Genomic DNA, 25,067 nt, shown 5'->3' with positions numbered 1-25,067 from the left:
CTTTTTAAATCAATCTCAAGTTTGATGATAAAAGAGTAGCTTGTTTTTGCAGAATAATTCCGAACAAGTCAATGGTTAGAGGTAGTTTTCTTCCTAATCCCTTTAAGCCTAGTCCTCAGAAATTTTTGTTTTTTTTTTTGGTGAGCCTTTTTTCTTTTTTTAATTGTGCTTTAGATGAAGGTTTACAGAGCAAATTAGTTTCCGATTAAACAATCACATATTGTTTTGGGACACTGGTTGCCAACCCCCATAAGTTTTTTGAAATTGTGCAGAACAGAACTGAAAAGATGGCTCAGGACAAAACAAAGCTAAATTTGTGCATTTTGAGTCTGAGCCAGGCACAAGCATACGGGCATTAGGAAGGTAATGGTTTCAAGTTAAATCTTCGGTAAAAGCATTATGACCAACGAAATTTCTGTGCAATATGCACTCAACTCATAGCCAGATTCATTCCTGAAATGTTGTTTTTGGCCACCACAGCTCCAGTTTCTGTGTGGATTTGCCTCACACTTAAATATGCTCTTATATCCTGACCTATGATTAATTCACATCCCTTTCCTTGTTTTAGAAAAGGAGACCGGGGGAAGGAGACGAATAAGAACTCTTAAGTTATTAGGAAATGAGCCCTGAATACCTTAACTATCAGGGAACAATACAAGGAATTGAGTTTGCATGTGTGATAGTCTGAAAATTCATTTATGCTGAAACCCAACTGCCTCTTTCTCTAAAGTTTCCGAGTTTGGCAGTGTTTCATGAACAGAACTTTTTTTTTTTTAATTACAGTATCTACTCTTGGACATGTTTTGATGAAAGAATATAGTACGAAAAAGCCTTAGAAAACCTGAGAAACTATGGGGAACAAGTTCTAGAATATATCAGTGCTAAGCAGGTAAGTGGAACGAATGACTGATCTTTTTTGATCACTATTTAATCACTTCAATTGATCACATGTTCTAAAAGAAGAAACTGGGAGATCACAATAGCCTTGATAAGGCTTCTCACCCTCACTGCAGTGCCTCTGTTCCTAATGTAAGGTATCATTTATGTTTGAGAAAGTTGGGAAAGGGAGAAGAGAAGGGACTGAATATACACACCTCTAAGTCAACATAACTTTCATTTCTACCTCAGTCAATCCTAGGCTCCTGCTCTCTACTTCAAGATGCTTCTGTTTACTAAATGAGTCACACATCCTGCTTTGAATGCTTCATGGCTCTTGAATGAATCATTTCAAAGCACGGGATTGTTCAGCAAATAAATACAGCCACAGCAGCAGCAGCTCATATGCTGCATGTGTGAGCAAGGTAATTTATAGAGGAAAAATAAGAACAGGAAACTTCTTCCCAAAATACTCTAAAAGAAAATGTTGTCAGGAGAAGGAAGGAGGACAAACTAAAGAGGTTAGGGTGTATCCACCAAACTGTAAAAAACTGTACATAAGGTAAATTCATCTGTCTACGGGTTAAAGAATTTTCTGTTTTGGGAAGGCTGTTTGAGTATCTTAGAGAGTCTGGCAAGTGACAAAATCAGTCCATTGTATAATAAAAGGAATGATAAGAGTAGAGATATAATTTAATAGTTGGTCTAGCAGCCATGCTGCTGCTAAAATACACCCAACTCCTCACTTACTGACATGGTTAGGTTCCAAAGACCAGGTCGTGATACAAAAATCGGCATTAAGTGAAAATGGAGGATGACCACATTAGATCACAAAATGGAGGGTGACTACATCATTACATAACTGCCAAACCACTGAGAATCATGGCCCAGCCAAGTTGACATATGACCTTAACTATCACGGCCAGTGTTACTCTTGCCTCGCACCCTGGCATTTGTTACTACCAGACATACGCCGTTAATGCACAGTAATAGTCGGATAGTAGATTTTTACTACAGTATAAGCTCCCCAAGAGCAAGGGTCCTTTTCATCTATTTATTCATGGATGTATCCCAAGTACCTAGAACAGGACTTGCACTTAGCAGGTGCTTAATAAATATTTGTTGAATAAATGCCAACTAGCACATTTCACTAAAGTGCTACAAGGCATGCCCAACCTAGAAAACTCTTGCCCATGTGTACAATGGGGGGAGAATTTTGATCATCCATATCCAAAAGAGAGTCTGTATCTGAAACCCCAATTCCTTCCTATGGAACCAGAGGCTCAGCCCAGCCAGGATCAAGAATACCCTAATGTGAGGAGCTCAGAATAAGAAATAGAATTTCAAGTATTAAGATAACAGGAAAAGGACAAAACGGTAGCAAGGGATTTAAATCATTGGGAAGAATTTCTTGACTCTGGGAGGTTTGGAACCATTCCTGAAGGAGATTTTAAAGGAATGCAAAACGCATGGCCTTTCTAGTCCTCTCCTATTTATAAAACTTCATTTTCTCCTATTTTTCCACTAACATTTTCTACCCAGGTCATTCTCTCTACCTGTCTTAGTCATCTAGTACTGCTATAACAGAAATACCACAAGTGGATGGCTTTAACAAAGATAAATTTATTTTCTCACAGTCTAGTAGCCTGCAAGTCCAAATTCAGAGCGTTGGCTCCAGGGGAAGGCTTTCTCTCACTGTCGGTTCTGGAGGAAGGTCCTTGTCATCCAACTTCCCCTGGCCTAGGAGCTTCTCTGCGCAGCTACCCTGGGTTCAAAAGACACATTCTGCTCCTGGCACTGCTTTCTTGGTGGTATGAGGTCCCCAACTCTCTTCTTGCTTCCCTTTCATTTTATCTCATGTAAGATAAAAGACGGTACAGGCCACACCCCACGGAAACTCCGTTTAAACTGGATCAGAGATGTGATCTGAGCAAGGGTATTAAATCCCACCCTAATCTTCTTTAACTACAGGCAGAGATTATAATTTATAACACATAGGAAAATTGCAAAATGGAGGACAACTACACAATACTGGGAATCATGGCCTAACCAGGTTGCCACATATCTTTTGGGGACACAATTCAATCCATGACACTACCTACAAAGTCTACTTATTTTCGTCTTTGTGCTTCTACATATGTTCCCCTATTCCCTGACAAACCTTTTCTCTTTCTTTAGTTTATCCAAATCCTACCATTTTTGAAAGCTCAGCTGAAATCCAATTGCTTTTTTCAGGCTTCCCTAAGGACTCCAATATTCGCTGGTCTATCTTTCCTAAGCTTATATGGTACTTGTATAGTTTATACCATATAATTTAGAATTTTAATATATATGGTATCATAGTTTTATCTTTTAAAGTAGACTGTAAACCACACATGAGGTTGTCATGAGTTGGCATCCACTTAACTGCAACTGACAACACAACGACACAAGACAACTTAATAACAACACAAGGATAACTACTGAAAAACTATCACCCCCGGATTCCAAGACGTTACAGAGCACATTTTCAGAAAGATCTGATGCGTTTTCATTGCTATTTCCAAAGTAACTTTTATTATGCAAATAGTGAGAATTAGTATATCCCCTCCTTGTCCCATTTTGTTTGACACCAGATTCCTTTATTATAGGAAAGACACTGAAGACAATTTCAGTATGCTGGAGTTACAATGCTGTTATATGAAAGAACACTGGTGCCATGTCTTTGTGGATCAATTCACTTTCCTAGGGTTTCCGATTCCATCACTGAACTTTGTTTTATTACAAACTAAAATGTCTTGTGGAAAAAATTGTCAATTTATAAACACCAACTTTTTACATTCTTTTTTCACCTCCTCTCTCTCCCCCACAAAGCACTAGTAGTAATTTTGGCCACATTCTTTTGGGCACTTTATTTTAGGATCCCAGTGACCTGCCTTTTATTGGGTAGAATATTAGCATCCCACAGGACCTAGGCAGTATCAAAAGCTGGATTCCTCTAAGATGGAGTGTCTGATCATAGGAAAAGCTATGTTACAATCAAGTCAACAAACCAGTGAGGGGGAAATAGAAAAAGAACATTAAAACCATAGTTAACACTGAATTGCAGGGTCATCATCATTATGACCTGTGATAACAATACATTATTCTAGACCACACAAACCAATGGGACAACTATTCCTTTAAGTAACGTAAGTTTTAAGCACTTAGCCACACATCATCACTCATTTCTATTTTGGTTCCTTGTTCCCTCCTCCTGTTCGTGACAAGTGTGAAAAATCATAAGCCCCATGTGTGGTATCTTTTGCCAAGTAAGTTGAAGGTGCTCAATAAATCACAGCAGAAAGGAAACTGAGCCCCAAAGATCATATAGGCCAACTCCAAACTCTAACAGGTATTGGGTAGTGTAGGGAAGACAGAGGTAAATATAATTTCTTATCAGTTTAGGTTGGGAAAACTTAAGTATTTTGTATTTAAAATGTTGCTTATTATTTGATGGGGTTAAGAGATATAATCTTACTGCAGGTTTAAATGTACTTAGCCAAAGTCCTGGTCATCTCAACTTCTGCTGTGATTCCCTAGTACTACAAAATAGCAGTAAATATAATTCTTTTTTTCTTCTCTCTCTCTTTCTAATAGTATTCTCTTGTGACTTTTTTCAGTAAGGCCATAAACTAAATTCTGTGTCTGGTGACTTCAAAACTAGAAAACTGTATGGGTTATCAGGCCTCTGATTCACGAAAGACTGTAGTCAATGTCTTACATAACTGGATTGCTTAGGAAAGGGGCAGTACAGCAGAGAAAGGGAAGAGGCAATAGGTTTGAGGACCAGGTTGTGTTTCCTAACCCAACCCCCATTCGCAACCCCCTTCTCCCTTGCCTGCCTATCCCTATAAAGGCTACAAAGCCAGATACTTTCCCAGGCTCCTATGTGGCTAGGATTAAACCTGTCACACAGTTCCGGCAAATACTGGGGATGAGGCGGAGGGCGGTACTTCTGCGAAAGCTTTTGTTTCATTATAAAAACCAAAAACAAACCAAACCCAGTGCCGTCGAAAACGGGGAGCTAAAAAAGGAGAGTTCCTGGTGCTACTCCTTCTCCTTCCTCATCTTGTGACAGTGAGGCAACAAACAAGGAGTAAAAGCTAAAAATGGTGGAGCAGAGAGGTATAAAGAATCTAGGTCCTTGATTATCTTACCTGGCTACTGGAACAGCCCTAATTCTGGATTTCTTGTGTTGCAAGTGTTCGTATAGTTTTGAGCTACTGTCAGTCAAGTACTTGCAACTGAAACCATTCGTAATACATGATGATTTTCAGAAATGTACAGATTCTTCCTCATTTTCTATCTCTACCTCTTTTCTAAACTGAGCAACTTGGAGATGGAATATGCAAGAAAGTATGTTATTCTACATCTTTGTGAACATTTATCAGTTGAACCTTAATGTAAAATCCCATTTTCACTTTTACATAGTATACGAAATAAATTACTCTACCTCATAGTCACCTATTGTCCCAGGTTTCCTTGGAGACAATAGCTATAGCACTGTTTGGGCTTTTTGGGAAGGAAAAAATGGTAAGAGAAAGGCATCTTAGGATGCTGCTCTTGAAATTGTGGCAATTAAAGATCATTCTTTACTAAAGTAGGGAGTTTTAAGTTGGAGCCACATCTCTTCTTATTCCTGCCTATCCTTCTCTCCCAATGTCTAATATCTAGCTCTTTATTAAACTCCAGGGCACTCTTGGGAACTATGCTTAAGAATTAACAAGGACAGATCCATTATCTTTCCTTAGATGATGACTACTTACATGGATGGATTTAGATGCTCAACAAACTTTAAAGGACCAGTGCCCAGGAGCAGAGAAATCCCAGCTGCAATTCAGTGAGGCCTGGTCCTGTGTCAATTACATGGCTAATTGCTTTCTCCACAGCTCTTGCCTAATGGTAGTAGACCTTTTAGTATTCTATTTTCCAGATGCAGCCACTTAGTTGGGGTACCATTAAAGTCCCCAAAGGGATAACTCTGGTTCTTAACAAAGCAAGGAAAGCTTCTTTTTTGGCCAAAATAATTATTACTTGGCCCTATTTCATTCTTGTTGACATTACACATTTACATTTTTCAGTCTCATCTTTCTTCCCAAATTTTTATTGTATGTTATGAGGTACAGAGTTCTTGAAAAACACATCAAGCACTTTTATCTTCTAATTTGCTACACAGTAGATGTTGCAATCCCTGGATCTCACAATGGGTGGAAGGGACAAAGACAGTTTTTACAGTGTGAACCGTAATCATCAAAATTAGGTAAATTTACTACACTATGTTTTGGCTTGGACTGCTGAAAATTTCATTGTGGAAAAATAATACTGGAAACACTTCTTGATAATACAGGAGTTTTTGAATGCTTACAGTGAGCTGAGCACAGCATATATGAGTCATGTTACAGAGCCTACAATAACTAAAACCTGCCCTTCAAGAACTTATATAATTTAGCACTGTAACAGTCAAGCCAAAAGAAAATATAAAGCTGGATAAGAGACAGAGATCTCAGCCTCTCAGCTTAGATGACTGGGACAAGTTTACAATCACACACACACACATACACACACTTAAAAAATTCCAAAATGCAGCAACTAAGCTTTTATTTTAAACAAGCTATCAAAGGATTAAGTGCCCAGAGACTTAGCAACCACAGAAGAAGTTGTGGGCTGGTAAAGAAATAGGCAAGGACAAAGGCTCAGATGGTTTCACGGATCTCCTAAATAAACCAGAAGCTGGTGGGGTGCTCTGATAATGTCTAATCACTATTTTAAATGCAGAAAAAATTCTTATCCTAACTTGTTGACATATTCAGCTGATTATCTTTGTGTCTACCCTGGAAAGTTTTGCGCAGCTACCTTTATATTAATAAAACTAGGTAAATGAGGAACTTTGATTTTGGATATTAGCTTTTTAGCCATAAGAAAGATTTTTTAGAATGTTGGCCCCTGAATAGAGGTCTACATTAAAGGCAGGCAGGCAAGCAAAGAAAAAGAATGGAACCTACACTGCCCAACAGTAGCACTTATCCACACACTTCTGGGCTCTGATAACTATTCAACACAGCAGCAACATCACCAACTGAGGAAACTGCACCTGCTAATTGTAGCCTCATCTACTGTTGCTCTCCATCATAATTCTCACTCCGTCAATATCAAACTACTTGCAGTTTCTCTGAACACAACGTGTTGTTTCATTCTTTTATATCTGCTGTTCTCTTATGTCTGGAATGTTCATCTCCATCTTCTCTGTCTGGCGAACTTCTATTTATCTTTCAAAACCTGTTAAAGCATCATTTCCTCCATGAAGCCTTCCCTGATGTCTACCAGACCTCGCAGTACTTGCAAATACTTATACTATTACACTGACCATTTAACAATGTAATCATATTTTTATGTGTCTGACTCCCCTATCAGACTGTGAATACTTTGAGGTTTTATGTATCTGTCACTAGTATCTAGCATGGTGTCTGGCACATTGTAGATGCTCAAATCTTTTTACTGAATTGAACCTATAAAGGCTAACGAAGGTCTGACTGAATTGAGGAAAATATTCATGGGCTAATTTCCGGAAATTTGTCCCCAGGCTTCTTCAAGGTTGGAGATATCTGGCAGAACACACAAAGGAAATGCCTTTGATTTTATTCTTACAAGGGATCCTTTGTGTACACTAAGTCTCTCATTGAGAGATGTTTGTAAAAAATCCATATTCAATTTTTGACCTGGCTCTAAAATGATAACAACTTGTTCCAATTACATAGGATCTCCCACCCTATTATGTCACATTGTAGGCAAACCAGGAAGTGCTAATGGGATCCCATTAACCTTCATTATAACATTCTCATCTGTTAGCGGAAGAGAGGAAAGAAAAGACAAACACAAAGATCACTAAGCATACTGATGGGTGCCAGTGAGGGAACTAAGCCTTTGGAAGTCCTAGTCCTCACCTCTAGGTAACAATTCACTGTAATGAACTGAAATGCAGATTTCAACTATGGTGTGGTAGACTGATAAGGTGGTAGGCTACCAAAGATATGTCCACATCCTAATCCCTGGTACCTGTGACTATTATCTTACATGGTAAAGTCTTTGCAGATATGATTAAGTTAAGGATCCTTCCATGAGGAGATTATCCTAGATTACCCAGGTGGGCCCTAAATGCCACCACAAGTGTCTTCACAAAACAGGCAGAGGGAGATTAGACACACACAGAGAGAGCAGAAGGCAATGTGAATATGGAAGCAGAGATATGTGGCAAGAAATGCTGGCAGCCACCAGAAGTTGGAAGAACCAAGGACAGGATTCTCCCTTAGAGCCTCCAGAGGGAGTGAGGACTTGCTGATACCCTGATTTTGGACGGCTGGACTCCAAAACTGTGAAAGAATAAATTTCTGTTGTTTTAAGCCACCCAGTTTGTAGTCATTTGTTGCAGCAGCCACAGGAAATTAATACGTATACAATCTTCTCATAATCTACCAATACCAGCGGCCATCAAGAACTGTGCTCCACAGGGTTTTCAATGGCTGATTTTTCAGAAGTAGATCTCCAGGCCTTTCTTCTGAAGCACCTCTGGGTAGACTCGAATCACCTACCTTTCAGTTAGCAGCCAGCCATGTTAACCGTTTCCATCAATACCAAAAAAAAAAAAAAGGCAAAAAACCAAACCCACTGCCATAGAGTCGATTCTGACTTAGAGTGAACCCATGTGTTACACGAGAACTGAGCTCCACAGGGGTTTTTGGCTATAATCTTTACAGAAGCAGATCACCAAGCCTTTTATTATTTTTATTGCGCTTCAAGTGAAAGTTTACAAATCAAGTCAGTCTCTGATATAAAAATTTATATACACCTTGCTATATACTCTTGGTTGCTCTCCCCCTAATGAGACAGCACACTCCTTCTCTCCATCCTGTATTTCTGTGTGCATTCAGCCAGCTTCTGTCCCCCTCTGCCTCCTTATCTCCCCTCCAGACACATAGTCTCATGTGTCTACTTGAGCCAAGAAGCTCACTTCTCACCAGCAACATTTTCTATCCCATAAGTCCAGTCCAATCCCTGTCTGAGGCATTGACCAAGCCTTTTTTTGTGGCACCACTGGGTGGGTTCTAACTACCAACCCTTTGATTAGTAAGTGACATAAATTCGAAACAATTATATCCACAACCATAAACCCTCACCTGTCTGCCTGGAAATAAACATCACTTAACAGAAACCAGATATCAGCACTTATCATTTCTCAATGATCTCACAAATAAAAATTTGAGAAAAGAACCCTCCTACCCACCAACTTTACTTCTCCCACCAAAAACCAGATATTCTGAATTAACTGAGAGTCACATAGGGTTATGGCTACCTCCAGGTTGCTTCTATTTTAAGGAACGCTTTATTTAATACGATTTTGAACTCCAGGATATCTGGTGTGTTGCTGACCGCCCTCTGTATTCCCACTCTCTATCCATGTATGGATGAGAAGCCCTGGTGGAGCTGTGGTTAAGCACTTGGTTGCTAACCAAAAGTTTGGTGGTTCAAACTGACCAGCTGCTCCAAGGGAGAAAGATGTGGCAGTCTGTTCTGTAAAGATTACGGTCTCGGAAACCCTATAGGGCAGTTCTACTCTGTCCTGGAGGTTTGCTATGAGTTAGAATCGACTCAACGCACACAACAACAATGATCCATGTATGTAGTCCTTTATCATCTGAATTTTCTAATGTGATGACATTCCACTTAAAGAAATTTACTTTTTTCTCTGAATACTACTTTTGTGCGGTAGGTAGACTAAGTTACAATACTGGGGGTGAGCCCAGGAGGCACTGAGTAGACTCATCATAACTGAGAATGCACTCACAGAACTGTTTAAGTACTCAAACAGACCTCTCAGTTCACATCTGAGGTACACTTCTTAGGCCTTTATTGGACCCTTTTCTCCTGACTCCCTTACCACCAAACATTTGATTTTCAAAAGTAAAACATGTCAGATGTTTTAGCACAGTGGAAGCTATAAGCATACAGTAGTAATCAGAGGGGTTCATGCTAAGTGGGAGTTTCTATGACTGTAAGAGAGGGTTACAGTTTTGCAGAAAGAAACAAGACATTCTGCATTTAGGCTCAGTAGGCTGAGGAAGGAGACTGCTGAGAAGAGATAGAAAATCATAAACCACATTAATCTTTTCACTGTTTGTAGGATAGAGAACTATTAAAAGTAAGGTGATCTGCTCATTATAGAAAGTTGAGGTTAACTGCAGGAGGTGATAAGTGCCTTGAAGATAGGGACCGTGTCTGTTACTTAATGTTACATTCATAGATGCTACCACTGTGCCCAGTATACAAGCAACATTGAAAAAAATCTGTTAAATGAACCATAAGATTCTTTCTCTCCCACTGGGACTTGCTCTGAAGGCAAATAAAGCCCTAATCAGAACTTTAATCAAGTCTATACACCTTCAGGGATCTAGCTCAAAAATGGATTAAGAGAGAACATTAATTCTCTAGGGTAAGTTCAATGAGATACTGCTGGTTGCTCTATATGACAGCTAGCAAACAAACTTGCTTCCTTGTGCTTTGAAGTTTTTGGGGGAGTCAGAGGAAATAATGGAGATAGGATGCATCTTGCCGAAACAGCGGGAACCATCAGCTCATCTTACTTGAAACTCTCCTTACGATTCAAGGAGACTAAGAGCATCAAAGGTGCCCAGGTGGTGTAAATGGCTTGTGCTTGACTATTAACCAGAAGGTCAGTGGTTCAAACCCACCCACCAGTGCCACTGAAGAAAGGCCTGGACATCTGCCTTCGTAAAGATTACAGTCAAGAAAATGCTATGGAGTAGTTCTACTCTGTAACACATGGGGTCACTATGAGTTGGAATTGGCTTGACAGCAATGGGTTTTTTTGTTTTAAGGGCATTAAGGGAGTTTCTGGGTGGTGCGAACAGTTAACGTGCTTGGCTCTAACTGAAAGGCTGGAGAGCTGAGGCCACCTAGAAGCACCTCAGAAGAAAGGCCTGGCAATCTACTTCCCAAAAAATCAGCCATTGAAAACCCTATGGAACACAGTTTTACTCTGACACATGGGGTCATCATGGGTTGCAACCCACTAGACGGCAACTGTTTTTTTAAGGGCATTAAGACCCACAACTTATTCATGCACAAATTAGTGGCATGACCAGAAAACTTGAGGAGCTTCTTTTTTAAGTTATAAAGTAGATAGGAAGGGGGCCAGGAAAGCCTACATTGGATAATTCTGCTTTTCTTAATGATATCCTGATAAAGGCTAAGACAGGGTTTTTCAAACTGTGGGACATGCTCTATTAATGGGTGGTGAAATCAATTTAGTGGTTTGTAAACAGTATAGAGTTGCTATGAGTCAGAATCAATTCGACCTCAACTGGTTTGGTTTAATCAGTATTTAAAAACAAAAACCAGAGTGAAATAAAAAATCAGAGTGCATCACATTCCAAAAAAACCTTAGGTACAGGTGAATACTGTTATGTGACTCTCTAATTTTTATTAAGCAAACATGTTTTAAGTTGTAATGTAAAATATATTTCTTACTTTGGCTCACGAACCAAAAAGATTAAAAGCCACTAAGTAAAAGTGAATAGCTTGTTGCATGTTTATTATCATACAACGCTCATAAAAGAGCCAGTGAATAGTGCTTATACTATGTAAAAAATTAAGCCTTAAGTATTCATTGCTTATTATTCTAATGTTAAGACAGAAAAGCAAAGCATAGCAGAATGTCCAGCTTCTAAGCAAGAATTGTTGTCTCCTTGACAGCGCTCCAATTCAATTACGCCCTAGCCACTGATTTTTCTATCACCACCTCCCCTTTGTTTCAGAGACAGCATCCTCGACCTTCTGTTCATGCAGTGGAGGAAGAAATTGCTTCCCAGAAAGGCTTAGCCCACTGTATTTTACTAGATAAAGAAAAAACAAAAAGCCATTCCACTCTGACAAGCTGATTACTGTCTACAGAGGAGCAAAATGTCTCCCTGAGGACTAAGGGAATAGCCAGCAAGGTACAAATATGTTCAAACCTTTAACCACTGCTCTGCCAAGAGCTGCTGGTATGTGCACACAACTCTCTCTCTTCTGGGTAGTCAAATGTGCATAACTGAAAATACAAGACTCAGTTAGGGCTTGTCCAACTGCAGTTTCAAATACGTATAAAGTGAAAGAATGCTGAAATAAAGTCTTCCTTTTTTACTATTACAATTACCTAAGTAGAACTTAGAAGAGAAGAAAAGGCTGAAGAGGGAATAGCTAAAGTGTTGAGTCTCATATAGTGCTTTATAAAACAGACATCTAGACTAAGATAACTGCTTTCATCGTCCCCTCTCAATATAGTCTAAGAGGACTACAGTCTCTTCCTTAGTTCTAAGAAATACCTGAAACTGAAGTAAAATGACAAACGCCTGAAGTTATGAACATAATAAATACAGTGAAAAAATTAATGCGCACAGGTTGCCTCTATGTAAAAAAAATGATGCTCATTGAAGCAACAGATGTCTACGTACTGTTTGGCCACTGTAGTATTATACAGCTAACTCCATGTAGATAACACGATTGAGATCTTTCAAATTATTTCAACAGTACCTTTTTTCACTTGATTCAAATAACTACACCAATGAAAGATATCTTTTTTCCTTGCGGGGGTGGGGATGAGAGAGAGAGGTAGAAAGCCCAAAAACAGAGATAGGGAAAGAAGGTAACTGAGGCTTAGTATTAACAGTATAGGCTTAAAAAAAAAAAATCACCATCCCTCCTATTACGCTGTCACTGCCTGTCTGATAATCTCTTAGGAGCCAAGCTTGTAGTCTCTGTTCTATTGGTTGTTGCCTGGAATCATCTTTTCTTTGCATTTAGTTTTAAAGAAAACTCCTGGCAATGACAGCAGGGACAGGTTGATATGTTTACCCCTCCTGAACAAACAATGAGATAGACAAACACACAGTGTGCACAGACACACAAGTAAATGGCTTGTTAGAGGTACCCAGCAACTTAAACAAGTGAGACCTTTGGACATGTAAAGCGATCATTTTGGTAGTTTGGGACCATGGCCAAGGAGGCATTTTCAGCTCTGAAGCCAAGAACTTGACTGGACGGTTTGAGGTAGAAAAGACAAGGCTCCAGTCAGGTATCTCTGGCAGTTGGAATCAGAGTGCATTTCACAGAGCCCACAGTTACACAATGAATCATTGTCAGAATCAAGAAGTAAAATGTATATTTTAAGAAGCTTCCCAGCGAAAGATAAAGACATTCAGACAAAACAAAGAATCCCTTTACTATAAATATCAACTACAAGACTCTCTTAACCCTTTTGATCCTTTATGTGTATCTCCACATTTTTTTATCATTTATATTAGTTCACATAAATATTCCCATGTATCTACTTGGCCATATAGTTTCACTTCCAATCATAAGAGAAATGTCCATTAACACAACACAGTTGGTAAGAGAAAAGGAAAGAACAGATATGTGGTATGTATGGTAGTGCTATCAAGCTAGTTAAAGGAGGGGATGTGAGACCTGAATTGAGAAGAATTTTCATACAATCATGTCAAAAGCTTCAGAGAATAAATGAGTTAGCAATCACTGGGCAGATCACACATCTCACTACTGTTTACAATACTTCTAATCACATCCTAATTCCACCTTAATCGTATTTCTTCTTCTTATCAATCAATATGGCAGTCACTAGACCATAAGTCCCACTAGTGCCTGGTACTACACAAAGGAAAATACCCAGATACCATCTTTTCCATCTGGGGAACTTACAGGCATAAAAGTAAGGCGAGGAAGAAGTGAATATGAATCAGGAAGCGACAGAGTTTAGAATTCACAAAGATGACACCACATTGCTTCTTTGGGCCTATTACTGAAGGACTGAAACCATAATTTCTAGTTCCCAGTTTTCTAGTTCTAATTTCTAATTGGTCCAGAATTAATTTTCTTTCCCCTCTTAAAATCACGTTCTTGCTCCAAAATGGTGGTTGTTTACGTCAGAGAAAGTTAGTCACATCTCAGGAGCATTTCCGGGCAGATAAAAAACACTGTAAATTACGGCTGAGGCAGTTCCAGAGGGGTCTCTTCGTTTTAGTGAAATGAAGTGAAAGAATTCTTATCTTTTTTTGGGATAGGCAGAGCTCAGTTGTAGATCCAGCTCTCTGGTAAGGCAGCCAGGTGCCCAGGGCAGTGACAAACCACAGATAGGACTTACTTGACTGATTGAATTTGGACCATTCACCAAACAAATCACTATTCATTATTTTCTATGCTAGGTGTACATATTTACTTGTGTATGGAAAGGAACAAGGAAGTTTAGCCTAGTAGTTAAGACTGCTGTTTCTGAGGTCTAACTGTCTGGGTTTGTGCTGTACCTCCACTACAAAATACTATCTGGCCATATACTAGTTATTGAACCTCTCTAAGCTTTACTTTCCTCATCTCTAAAATGGGGATAATACTAAATCCCACTTTAGAAGGTTGCTAGGATTAAATAAAATAATACCTATAAAGCACTTTTGAACAGTACATGATAAGAGCTCAGCTATTGTTACTGTTATTATTACATTGATAAAGTTAAACAATTTTCTTTGTATTGTGTTCTCTCCTATTCCCTCATATGCTCTCTGGGTGGAAAGATAATTTTTCTGCATGCTATATAAACACCATTTCCTAAGTTGTATATTCATGTACACATACATGACCTGCTGGTCTGAGCTAATCGATACTAATCATGCTACAAAACCTTCCGTAGTGCCTTAGTTATCTAGTGCTGCTATAACAGAAATACCACAAGCAGATGGCTTGAACAAAGAGAAATTTTCTCAGTCTAGTAGGCTACAAGTTCAAATTCAGGGCATCAGCTCCAGGGGAAGGCTTTCTCTGTTGGCTCTGGAAGAAGGTACCTGTCTTCAATCTTCCCTTGGCCTAGGAGCTTCTCTGCACAGGAACCTCAGGTCCAAAGGACACATTCCCCTGGCACTGCTTTCTTGATGGTATGAGGTTCCCATGTCTCTCTGCTCACTTCTGTCTTTTATATCTCAAAAGAGATTGGCTTAAGACCCTAATCTTGTAGATCTCATCAATATAATTGCCACTAATCCATCTTATTACAACATAGTGATAGGATTTACAACACATAGGGAAATCATATCAGATAACAAAATGGTCAACAATCATACAATACTGGGAATCATGATCTAGCCACGCTGATGGACAATTTTTCGGGACACAATTCAATCCATGACAGTAGGCTAATGGTCATTTTATCACAGTCAGTCAACAAGTGAGGACATTAGTATTGAGGCCAAGATGGGAAGATTCTTATATGTAACCAAATCTAGAGGCTAAAGAGACAATGTTTCTACAAAAAGAGATCTTACCCAATGCCAGGGAGCTAGAACCCTAAGCAGCTAATTGAGTCCTAGAGCTAAAGCAACCAAGCCATTCACTTTTGCCCACATTTTATCAATCTAAATTTTCTACAGTGGATAAAGGTAGAAATGCTTCCCTCTTTTTCTTCAAAGAGAATTAGGTTGGTTCCAGTGTTTGGGGGCCTTTCTTAACATTTAGACTTCTTAATTAGTCTGTAGTAGAAAAAACAACAACTCCTTTGCTCAGGGATGATCCCACTTAAACCAGCTGTCTCTACTATCCCCTAACTCCAAATAAAAACATCTTATTCCTTAATGTATTCAATATTACTTCTGTGGTTAAATTAACTCATACTAAAGTATGAATGATGGCACCTACACTTTTCCAGGACCTTATTAATTTATACAAATTTTTAACTAATGTAGAAGTTCAGGGATTTATTTTTGGATGGGGACTTTTTCCTGTTGGCCTTTAAATTGCACTGATTTTTTTCCAGTTACATATAAGCTGGCCATGAGAGGAAGGGAGAAAAGGGACCTTTATTGTCCTCAACCTCATCAAAGAAAAAAGGGTTGTGGGCTCTACTTCCTTTTGCTTTGCCCAGCCCTGTTACCTTGATTCCCAAGATAGAGCTCATTCAGTGTTCATCGTGTGCTTGCTCCTAATACCTACACACACATGTTGCTGCCGAGTCAATTCTGGCTCTTAGCAACCCTAAGGGACAGAGTAGAATGGGCCCATCAGGCTTCCAAGGAGCAATTAATACCCAGAGCCATCAAAACTATTGCTATGCAAGCCAATTCCTATAGCCTCAGGGACACTCCTGGTAGAGAAGAAATGCTGGCCATCTAAGTCTCTTTGGATAAATTCTTGGAGTCTTAGAGGGACTTTGGATTTGTGGCTTCTCATGTCCAATTTTCTCTCCCCTTTGCTCCAACTATTCCCAATCACACAGTTATCTGCTTACAATTTTAAAAAATTAAGAGGAAATGCTGGTTAGTAATCCCCACAAAGTACAATGGCTAATAAGAGACAACATAAGCTGTACAAGAGAAAGGTGAGATGTAAAAAATTAGACTGGAAGGGTTGAGCTCAGTTTGGAGAGGAAAGTAACTAAAGACAAAGAGGTTTGAGAAAGTGAAGAAGGAGAGAAAGACACTCTTACAATGGTATTTCATAGTGACTGGTATGCAAAAAACTAAAGCAAATGTTATCTCCCTCAGAGAAACAGAAGGGAAGCCAAGATACTCAGCAGAAAAATCACCACCATTAAGCCTCTGGCATACTACAAGTGTCACCCTTTCCCTGTGGCTAAGGAATCAGAGCTTGTCATTGTAACCAAGTCTGCAACCTGTGCTCCTGCTAACCTTTATGGTGGATTGAGCTATTTTTCAGGAAAATCAAGTGATAATTGCCCAGTATCAAAAGAAATCTGACCCCTGGGAGGAGAAAGGAAGATCTGACCCCTGGGAGGAGAAAGTTCCTTCTGTTATAGGATGATTCTCTCTGGAATAACATAAATGGCTCTTTGAGAGGCCATGTCTTTGATAAGCAGAGCTGCAACTCTGACAGCCAATCTGCTGAATGCCAAAGAGAGCACTCAGTTTTCTACAATGACTCAAAGGACACTGCAAGGCTGCAGATATATTCCACTGACTTTCTCTAAAGACACTCAGGTTTTTCAAAGGCAAAAAGGAAGAACTCTTTCCTTCCAATCCAGGGAATTGCAAATTCCACCTGGGATCTAAAGACACAGCTATGTTTGCTCAAAATATGACATCATCTATGTGAACAACAAGATTTAAAAGCTGGAATGATGGCTGGCAATTTCAGTCTTCAGAGCAGAAGTTGATTCAGCTCTTCAATCTGCCAGGAGAATCAGCAGCCACACAGTGCACATGGTGTGCCAGACTGGGAATGGGCTAATTTCACAAAATTCATTCTCATTCTCTCTGTGCTTTCACATGACAATTGCAAACAGTCCAGATTCTTACCAAAGCGCAATCTTACGTAGTGTATTTCACTGCACAAAGAAATTTCTCAGAAAAAACAAAGGTGTTGTTAACAAAGAGATAAACCCCAAAGCTTTCATCTTTTCTCTACGATGCCCCCAAATGTCTTCCTTCTTGAAATCCTATCTGTGATATGGTAATTTTGTGAGAGAAAATTTAAAATGTAAAATCTCTCTACAATAAACTATTAATAGCTTTTATCCATCACAATGTGTATGCCATTTCTTCAAGATGAGATTTTGAAAGATAAAAGCTTTCTATACATTCTAACTCAAAAGTAACACTCATTGTGCTATAATTTAAAGGACAGTCCCTCTGAGGTTAAATAGATTCAACTTTCAACAGAAAAAAGAAAACTAGGCTCGAGAGTTAAGATACTCGATTTCTGTTTAAAACATTTTTGGCCCTGGTGGCGCAGTGGTTAAAGCGCTAGACTGCTAACCAAAAGGTCAGCAGTTCAAAACCACTAGCAGATCTGCGAGAGAAAGATGTGGCAGTCCGCTTCCATAAAGATTTAGAGTTTTGGAAACCCTGTGGGGTCACTATGAGTTGGAATCAACTCAATGGCAGTGGGTTGTTTTTTTTTTTTTGATATGATAAACAAAGCAAACAAAAACCCCAGTAAAATTCAGAGGTAAGCAGTTCTATTTTGATTTTTAAAACACGAATTGCCATCCTGAGCAAAGGGGGGCCCTGGAACAGGTACTGAAGCGAGAGCAACAGTAACAGCAAAACACAGCACAGAAAATCCTAAGCATAAAACCAGAAGATGGTGGTGATTTTGTTCCCCAAAGTATACAACATTTTCCGTGAAAATTAATGGCAAGAGGACAAAAAATAAAAGATGTTTTGTTTTGCACATAATATTGTGATTCTCAAATTTTTAAACATAACCAAAAGCCTGAAATTTAGCTAAGTGTCTACTAACACTTGCGACTGTAACCCTTTCAAAGGGTATATCATTGGTTATAAAGACTCACTTAGGATCAAAACCCAGCTCTGGCTAGACTCCAGCTGAAGGAGCTTTTCTTGTAACACAAAATCCAATTTAAAAGGGGCCTGGGTTTTTTTTTTTAAGTCACTGGTTAAAAAGCTTAAGTTTGCCCAGTTACAGTCTTTTGAGCAGAATGGTGACGTTTTCTTTCTTCTTAGAAAGAGCTTCACAGAGCATCTCCTGCACCTTGTTCACGACACACAATTTATCGGCATTTCTTTTCCTTTCTAAATGGCCGTGAGGGAAGAAGAGCTCCACAGCCACTGTGTGTGGTTAGTAATGGCGCTTTTACTTGTCATTGTACAAAGCCTGTTAAATATTTACAACACAGACAGCAATATCTAGTTCTAAACACCCAGTTGTGAGTTTGAATTTTTTTAGAAATAAATCTATGACAAGTTTTCCCCAGCAAAACGCCAGAAGACTTTACTAACAGCTTCAAGAGACCCAGCAGGTCCAGAGGAGCAGTTATAGGCCATCTGGTGATTACTTATTATTATTTATACAGCACTGTAGATGTACACACAGATGTGTTATGAATCCACATACACAGTAAGCCCCAACAAGGGCTTCAGACAAACTGTGACTGCTGAGCAACTCAACCTGCATTAAAGAAACACGTTAACCAGAGAAAGGGAGCACATTGGCTGTTTTTTAATCCATCACATTAGCTAGAGGATTATTTGCTCAAACAACGAAAAATTCTATCTAATGATGACAGCATCTTGTAAGTCAACAACCTAGCTGATAATGCGGTTTTGCAACTGTACGAAAAACAGGGATTAATGAAGGGCAGGTTCTCAGATCCAGAAGGCACTTTATAAACTCAGCAGTTCATAAAAGAAGGGATTAAGAAAGAGCCCCTCTCCTGATTTAAGAAGAACTGGAATACAGATGCGGGATACTTTTCCCCCCACCAGAAGTGCTCTGAGAACAGTTGCTGGGCCTTCATTCCAAATATTTAGTTGTACCCAAGGAAAACAATAGTGAGTAACTGAAAAAGTTCACCTTAATTTCCTGGGTATAACTATAACTCCGATTTGGTTTTGTTTTTTGTCCACTGGAGCAAGGATGCTTTTAATCTACTATATTATTGGTAACATAATAATAAATATGAAAAACCAAAATAACCAACTACATATTTCAAAGGGCAAGTGTCAAGAGAGTCAGATTACGTGTTTAAAAATTTGGGTTTAATTCCCTGTTCTCACATTTTTTTTAATCCCAGTTCCAATTTTGTCTATATGTTACAAAACAGCTGTCTGTTTCCATCACAGAACAGTTACATAAAACTGCAGCATACTCAGAGTGAACTGAATGTTACTGCAAAATCAACATATTATGATAAAAAATAAGGTTAGCATTTGTCCTAATTGTGTAAAATGCACTGTACTTTCTGCTGCCTGACAGCATGCAGACACTGTTACCAGATGGGAACTGGATGAATTATTGAATGAAATATGAATTATTAAATTTGAATTTTTTTTAACTCTTGGCAGGGGTGAGTTAGAAAGGCTTATTTGTCTGTCTGAAATTGCCCTCACCTGTCGAAGGATGTAAACACAGGATATACCACCACAAATGGCATTTACCTACCAGAGCCATTTCTTCCCCTTGTTATTCTCCAATTCAAGATGCTCCCCTAACATAAAGCAATCATCACCAACTCATTCTTCCTTGTTTTTCTTTTGTGATCAGGCCAGGTAATAGGAAACCTTGCCAAAGAGACAGAATTAAAGATCCTGAGTCCCATAGCACGAGTATGGCCTGTATAATGGGAGGGTTGGGATAACAGGAATAAGCTCTGTAGATCTGTGTTATATAGGCAATAAAACATATACCTTTGCAGCATGCCAGCATTTAACCAATCATAGAACCTATTTGTTGCCTCATATATTACAAGCAATAGAGATTTAAGGGATAATGTTCACGAAGGCAGAGGATACAACGCAATAAACAGCTTTGGAGGTTGGTTAAATGCCAAGTGAAGCCAGGACTACAGCACCATAAACGTTATTCCTGTTATATGACAAGATAAGAAGGTAAAAGAAGCTGCCCTCGATCCCACCATAGCTAGGGCTCTATCGCTATTCTTGGCCTTAGAAAGGGAAAGCAGGTCCCGGAGGTCTATGAGCTAGTTATATGTTTCATGCTGCAGTTAGAAAGATATGAACAGAAGCTCAATCTGTACCTAAATGTCCACTGGGATAAAAAGAGTAACAGCACCTCAGAATCAGACTGGATTGAGAAACAATCAAAAGGTTTTTTCTTAAAAGAACAGAGTTGATATTGAGTGGTGATGACAGAAACTTGTCTTAATAGCTAATAACAGGATGATACTAACTGTCCATTAGTAGTATCTCCTTAGAGGAAATGTGTTCCCGTTCTCAAGAAAACAGACATTCTAAGAAATAAGCTCTGTTCAAAGGTTTGATTATGATAACCAGGACTACTTAAATCTGCATAATTTGGATTACAAACCAGTGTCGTATGACTAGGAGAAAGGTATTGACTCCTCGTAATAAAAACTAGATAAAAAGCATTCAAAAGGTAAGCTACCTAATTGTAACCCAAAAAACCCACTGCCGTTGAGTTGATCCTGATTCATGGTGACTCTGTGTTACACAGGGTTTTCTTTGCTACAATCTTTACAGAAGCAGATCACCCGCCCTTTCTTCCACAGGACCACTGAGTGGGTCTGAATCACCAATCTTTAGGTTAGCAACTAACTGCAAACTACTTGGGCTACCCGGGGACCAAAGCATACAAAAGTTATTTAATTGTACCCACATGAAGTAACACCCCAAATTCAAGAATACTGACAGAGACACAGTAATTATTCCTGCTTCCACATTCAAAAAAACATCTTTACCACCTACCTTCAATTACAAGCATCCCCCAAAGCGTTAAAAACTTAGATGACTTCCTAGATTCAGCATCAAACTATATTTCTATTATTTTAACAATAACACAGAGGCAAAGCTATTTTATAGCCACAATGTTTTTAAATAGGTGCCATCCAATAAACATTTCAAAAACCTATACAATTCAAATTCAACCAGTCCTTTGCCAACAGGGTATCTGGGGCACCATTTGCCTTAACAACACTAACCCATTCTCAGGAGGTAGCTGTGTTAACTACTCCTGCTACCATATTCCATAGAGAGGTATTAGCAGGAGTACTACTTCTCCGGAGTTCCTCTTCATGAGGATGATGAGGTCTCAAGGGAAACAAAGAGTCTCAAAAGGAGACTTGAGAGGAGAGGGCTAGAAAAACTCTTATCACCTGTCTTTTAAGATAAGAATGTAGAGAGCACAACCTTGAGCAGCCATCTTTTAAAAAAAGTACATGCAGCATATTTAGAACTCAGCTGTGTCACATCAGACTTGCTGTTGGGAAGTGGATCATGAACAGAATCCAAAAATAACTGCCATTAAAGACCTAGCAACCAAAACATGTTTACGTATCCATTGAAAGCCTGGTGGTTTTGATTATATGGTGGAGAGCATAATCCACTAGTCTATTTTAGGTGAATTTTCCTTTCACCTTCACTTAGTATTAAGACGTAAGATGTTTTCTGAGTTTTGGGGTGCACATCATAAAACTTGGGCAGGGAACAGATACTGAAATAACCCAAGAGAACTATAGGTTTTTTTCTTTCTTAAGAATTAGACTCTTGAATTAAAATTTGCTTTCACTCTTTCATCTTCTACTTGGTAGAAGCCACTGCTTTTTGGGACATCTATAGCAGTTGGTTTTAAACCATGCTTTGCAAAAATTATCATGATTCTAAGTCCTTCCTCCTAGAATTTACATAGCCTTCACTTTTTTTTTTTTTTATTATTCTATGATTTCTGGAAAACAGAATTTGAATCAATGACAGTGGGTCATGAATAGCTTAAAGGTCTCGAGGGACATAAGGAAGTTGGATGATAGGCCAAAGGTGATTCACTTTACCAAATTTATATTCTCTGCCAGATTTTCACCATTTCAAGTAACATAAAGCAATCACAATAAATCTTCTAGAAATCTCATTCTAGAGGTATTTGTTAACAGATATTGGGAGACACTTAGAAGGAGTCTAAACACAACTAACGAATTATAATCTCATCTGACCATAAAGTTTTGACATGCAAAGGAAGTAAAGGGATGAATTCTGCTACTTTCAAAGTCTTAAGCTATAGCTTTCCATCCTTTTTCTATGATACAAGTAACCTGAATCCAAAACAGGAAGGCAGCAATCTTTTCTAACCTTTTCACCAAAAAATGTAGCTTTTTAAAGTACAGTAGTCCCTAACTTACGATGGGGTTCCATTCTGATAACTCCAATGTAAGTTGGTTCTCATTTTAAGTCAAGTATCTTTTTTTTTGTTGTTTTCATTATTATTGCCTCTTATTATGAGTATTTTCATAAATCCGATCTTTGTCTTTGGGGGTTGGAAATATAACATACAAACTTAGAGATATATTTTAATACATACATACGTATTACTAACAATAAAATGTACCCCCAAAAAAACCGGTGCTACAGAGGGTTCACAAGTTTCTTGTCACTTTCTCAGGTTGACAAGCAAGAACAAGTGTAGTGGAAGTAGGGTAGTAAAAAAAAAAAAGGGGTAGAGAGAGGACAAAAACCACCTAGAACCAAGTGAAGGAGCCCTGGTGGAACAATGGTTAAGCGCTTGGCTGCTAACTGAAAGGCTGGTGCTTTGAACCTACCCATTGGCTCAGTGGGAGAAAGACCTGGTGATCTGCTCCCATAAAGATTACAGCCTAGGAAACCCTGTGGGGCAGTTCTGCTGTCATATGGGGTCATTATGAGTTGGTGTTATGGATTGAACTGTGTCCCCCAAAAATGCGTGTCAACATGGCTAGGCCAGGATTACCAGTATTGTGTGACCGTCCATCATTTTGTCATCTAATGTGATTTTCCTACGTGTTGTAAATCCTACTTCTATGAGGTTAATGAGGAAAGATTAGAGGCAGTTATGTTAATAAGGCAGAACTCAATCTACAAGATTAGGTTGTATTTTAAGTCAGTATCTTTTGAGATATAAAAGAGAGAAGAGAGCAGAGAGACAGAGGGACCTCCTACCACCAAGAAACAAGAGCCAGGAGAACAGTGCATCCTTTGGACCCAGGGTCCCCGCGCTGAGAAATTTCTCAACAGTGGAAGATTGATGACAAGGACCTTCCCCCAGAGCCAACAGAAAGAGTCTTTCCCTGGAACTGGTGCCCTGAATTCAGACTTCTAGCCTACTAGACTGTGAGAGAATAAATTTTTGTTTGCCAAAGCCAAAAAAAAAAAAAAAAGATGGTCTTAATTGTGGTTGTCATAACTTGAATATGTGGTAAATTGGGGACTACCTGTAAAGGAGAGAAGTGAAAAAGGCACCAGGTATCAGTTATGTGAGTTATATTGTTGTTGCTGTGTGCCATCAAGTTGATTTTGACTCACAGTGACCATATAGGAAGAGTAGAACTGCCCCAAAGTGTTTCCTAGACTGTAATCTTTATGGGAGCAGATTACCAGGTCTCTTCTCCGGCAGAGCTGGTGAGTTCAAACAGCCAATGTTTTGGTCAGCAGTCAAGCACTTAACCACTGCACCACCAGGGCTCCTTTTTGAAAATCACTGTAACATCAAATTCACATGCAAAAATTCAGAGGGATCAGGTTCAGATATGTACTCCAATAAAGCTGTCTGAAAACTGAAACAAACGTATCCTATTTTCCCAGTTGGCTTCTATTATAAAAAAATAAAATACAAACCACAAGGGGAAAAATGCTATCAGTAATAAAGTTGAGAACTTTGACAAGGAAGGAATTACACTCTAGGATGCTGAATACTGCAGAATACAATGGCTTTTTTAGTCTTTTCTGAAATTTTCACCCTTTACTGGAATCTGGAATCTCTACCCTGGCTCATTCCTTGTCACCACCCACATCTCATCCACCTCTCAAATCCCAATTCTTAGGAATTTCTGGAACTTAGCTCCTTCTTTTTGTCTAAGTACTTATAATGTTTAATAGAACTAGTCTGCTATCTCACATACTACCAGTAAGTGTCACTGGACAGTCACATGACATGTTCCTAACTGAACAGAAACTAGTAAACCCTTCAGATTCTATAAAATGAATTAATGAAGGCAGATAAGACTCTTTTTTTGTATTCCTCTCTTCATCTTTTTGTAGAACATGGGATTAGGGGAGGGCCTAAGATTAAGAGTTAAGGTATAAAATGGGGGGGGGGAGGCAGTTTCAACAAAATTACTTTATTAAAAAAAGCATATGATGAAAATGATCTGACACATAATAAACATGCATGCAAACAATTACATGGCGGCTGACACAGAACAATGCAATTCATGGAATCAGACATGGAAAATGGCTAAGAAAACGTATACTTTACATAATGCTGTGAGATCTTGGGATCTATGTTGGATTTGTCTTCCCTAGATAAGTGTGTGCCTTTTCTGCTAGCACTGATTTTCTGGATTAGCAGTCAAAAGAAACAAAACAAAAATGTCCTGACTTCTTCTTATATTTAGATGGACAGTTTTAGAAAGGATGAGAGAGCAACATGTATTCCTCAACACTGTGTGTTGAAAAACAAATACCAGTAGAATAATATGGAAGAGAGCAAGGCAGCTTTCATTATGGTAGAGTGCTTACACTTCCTCATAACTTGGATTTACACACTGCAAATCCTCTGATCTGATTACCTCCAGTGATCACGTAAAATACCAGCTTTAAACTCTTTGCCTTAGTGATAAAACAGCCACTTTGATTCAC

General features: G+C 38.9%; 1 protein-coding gene across 7 annotated transcripts in view; it reads right to left on the bottom strand.

Annotated features, from left to right (window-relative positions):
• The window catches only part of LOC100663385 (cyclic AMP-dependent transcription factor ATF-7), an 84,041-nt gene that overhangs the window by 36,571 nt on the left and 22,403 nt on the right, over positions 1 to 25,067 (bottom strand). Inside the window, exon 1 of one of the 7 annotated variants that reach the window (XM_064284125.1) lies at positions 1 to 25,067. This exon is cut by the window's left edge and continues 5,915 nt beyond it. The exons of the other annotated variants lie outside the window; for them this stretch is intronic. The gene's annotated coding sequence lies outside the window, so the exon portion shown is untranslated. 7 annotated transcript variants of the gene reach the window in all.

The sequence above is a fragment of the Loxodonta africana genome, chromosome 4 (assembly GCF_030014295.1).
Source record: "Loxodonta africana isolate mLoxAfr1 chromosome 4, mLoxAfr1.hap2, whole genome shotgun sequence".
NCBI lineage: Eukaryota > Metazoa > Chordata > Mammalia > Proboscidea > Elephantidae > Loxodonta > Loxodonta africana.
This window is presented reverse-complemented; position numbering and strand designations above follow the sequence as displayed.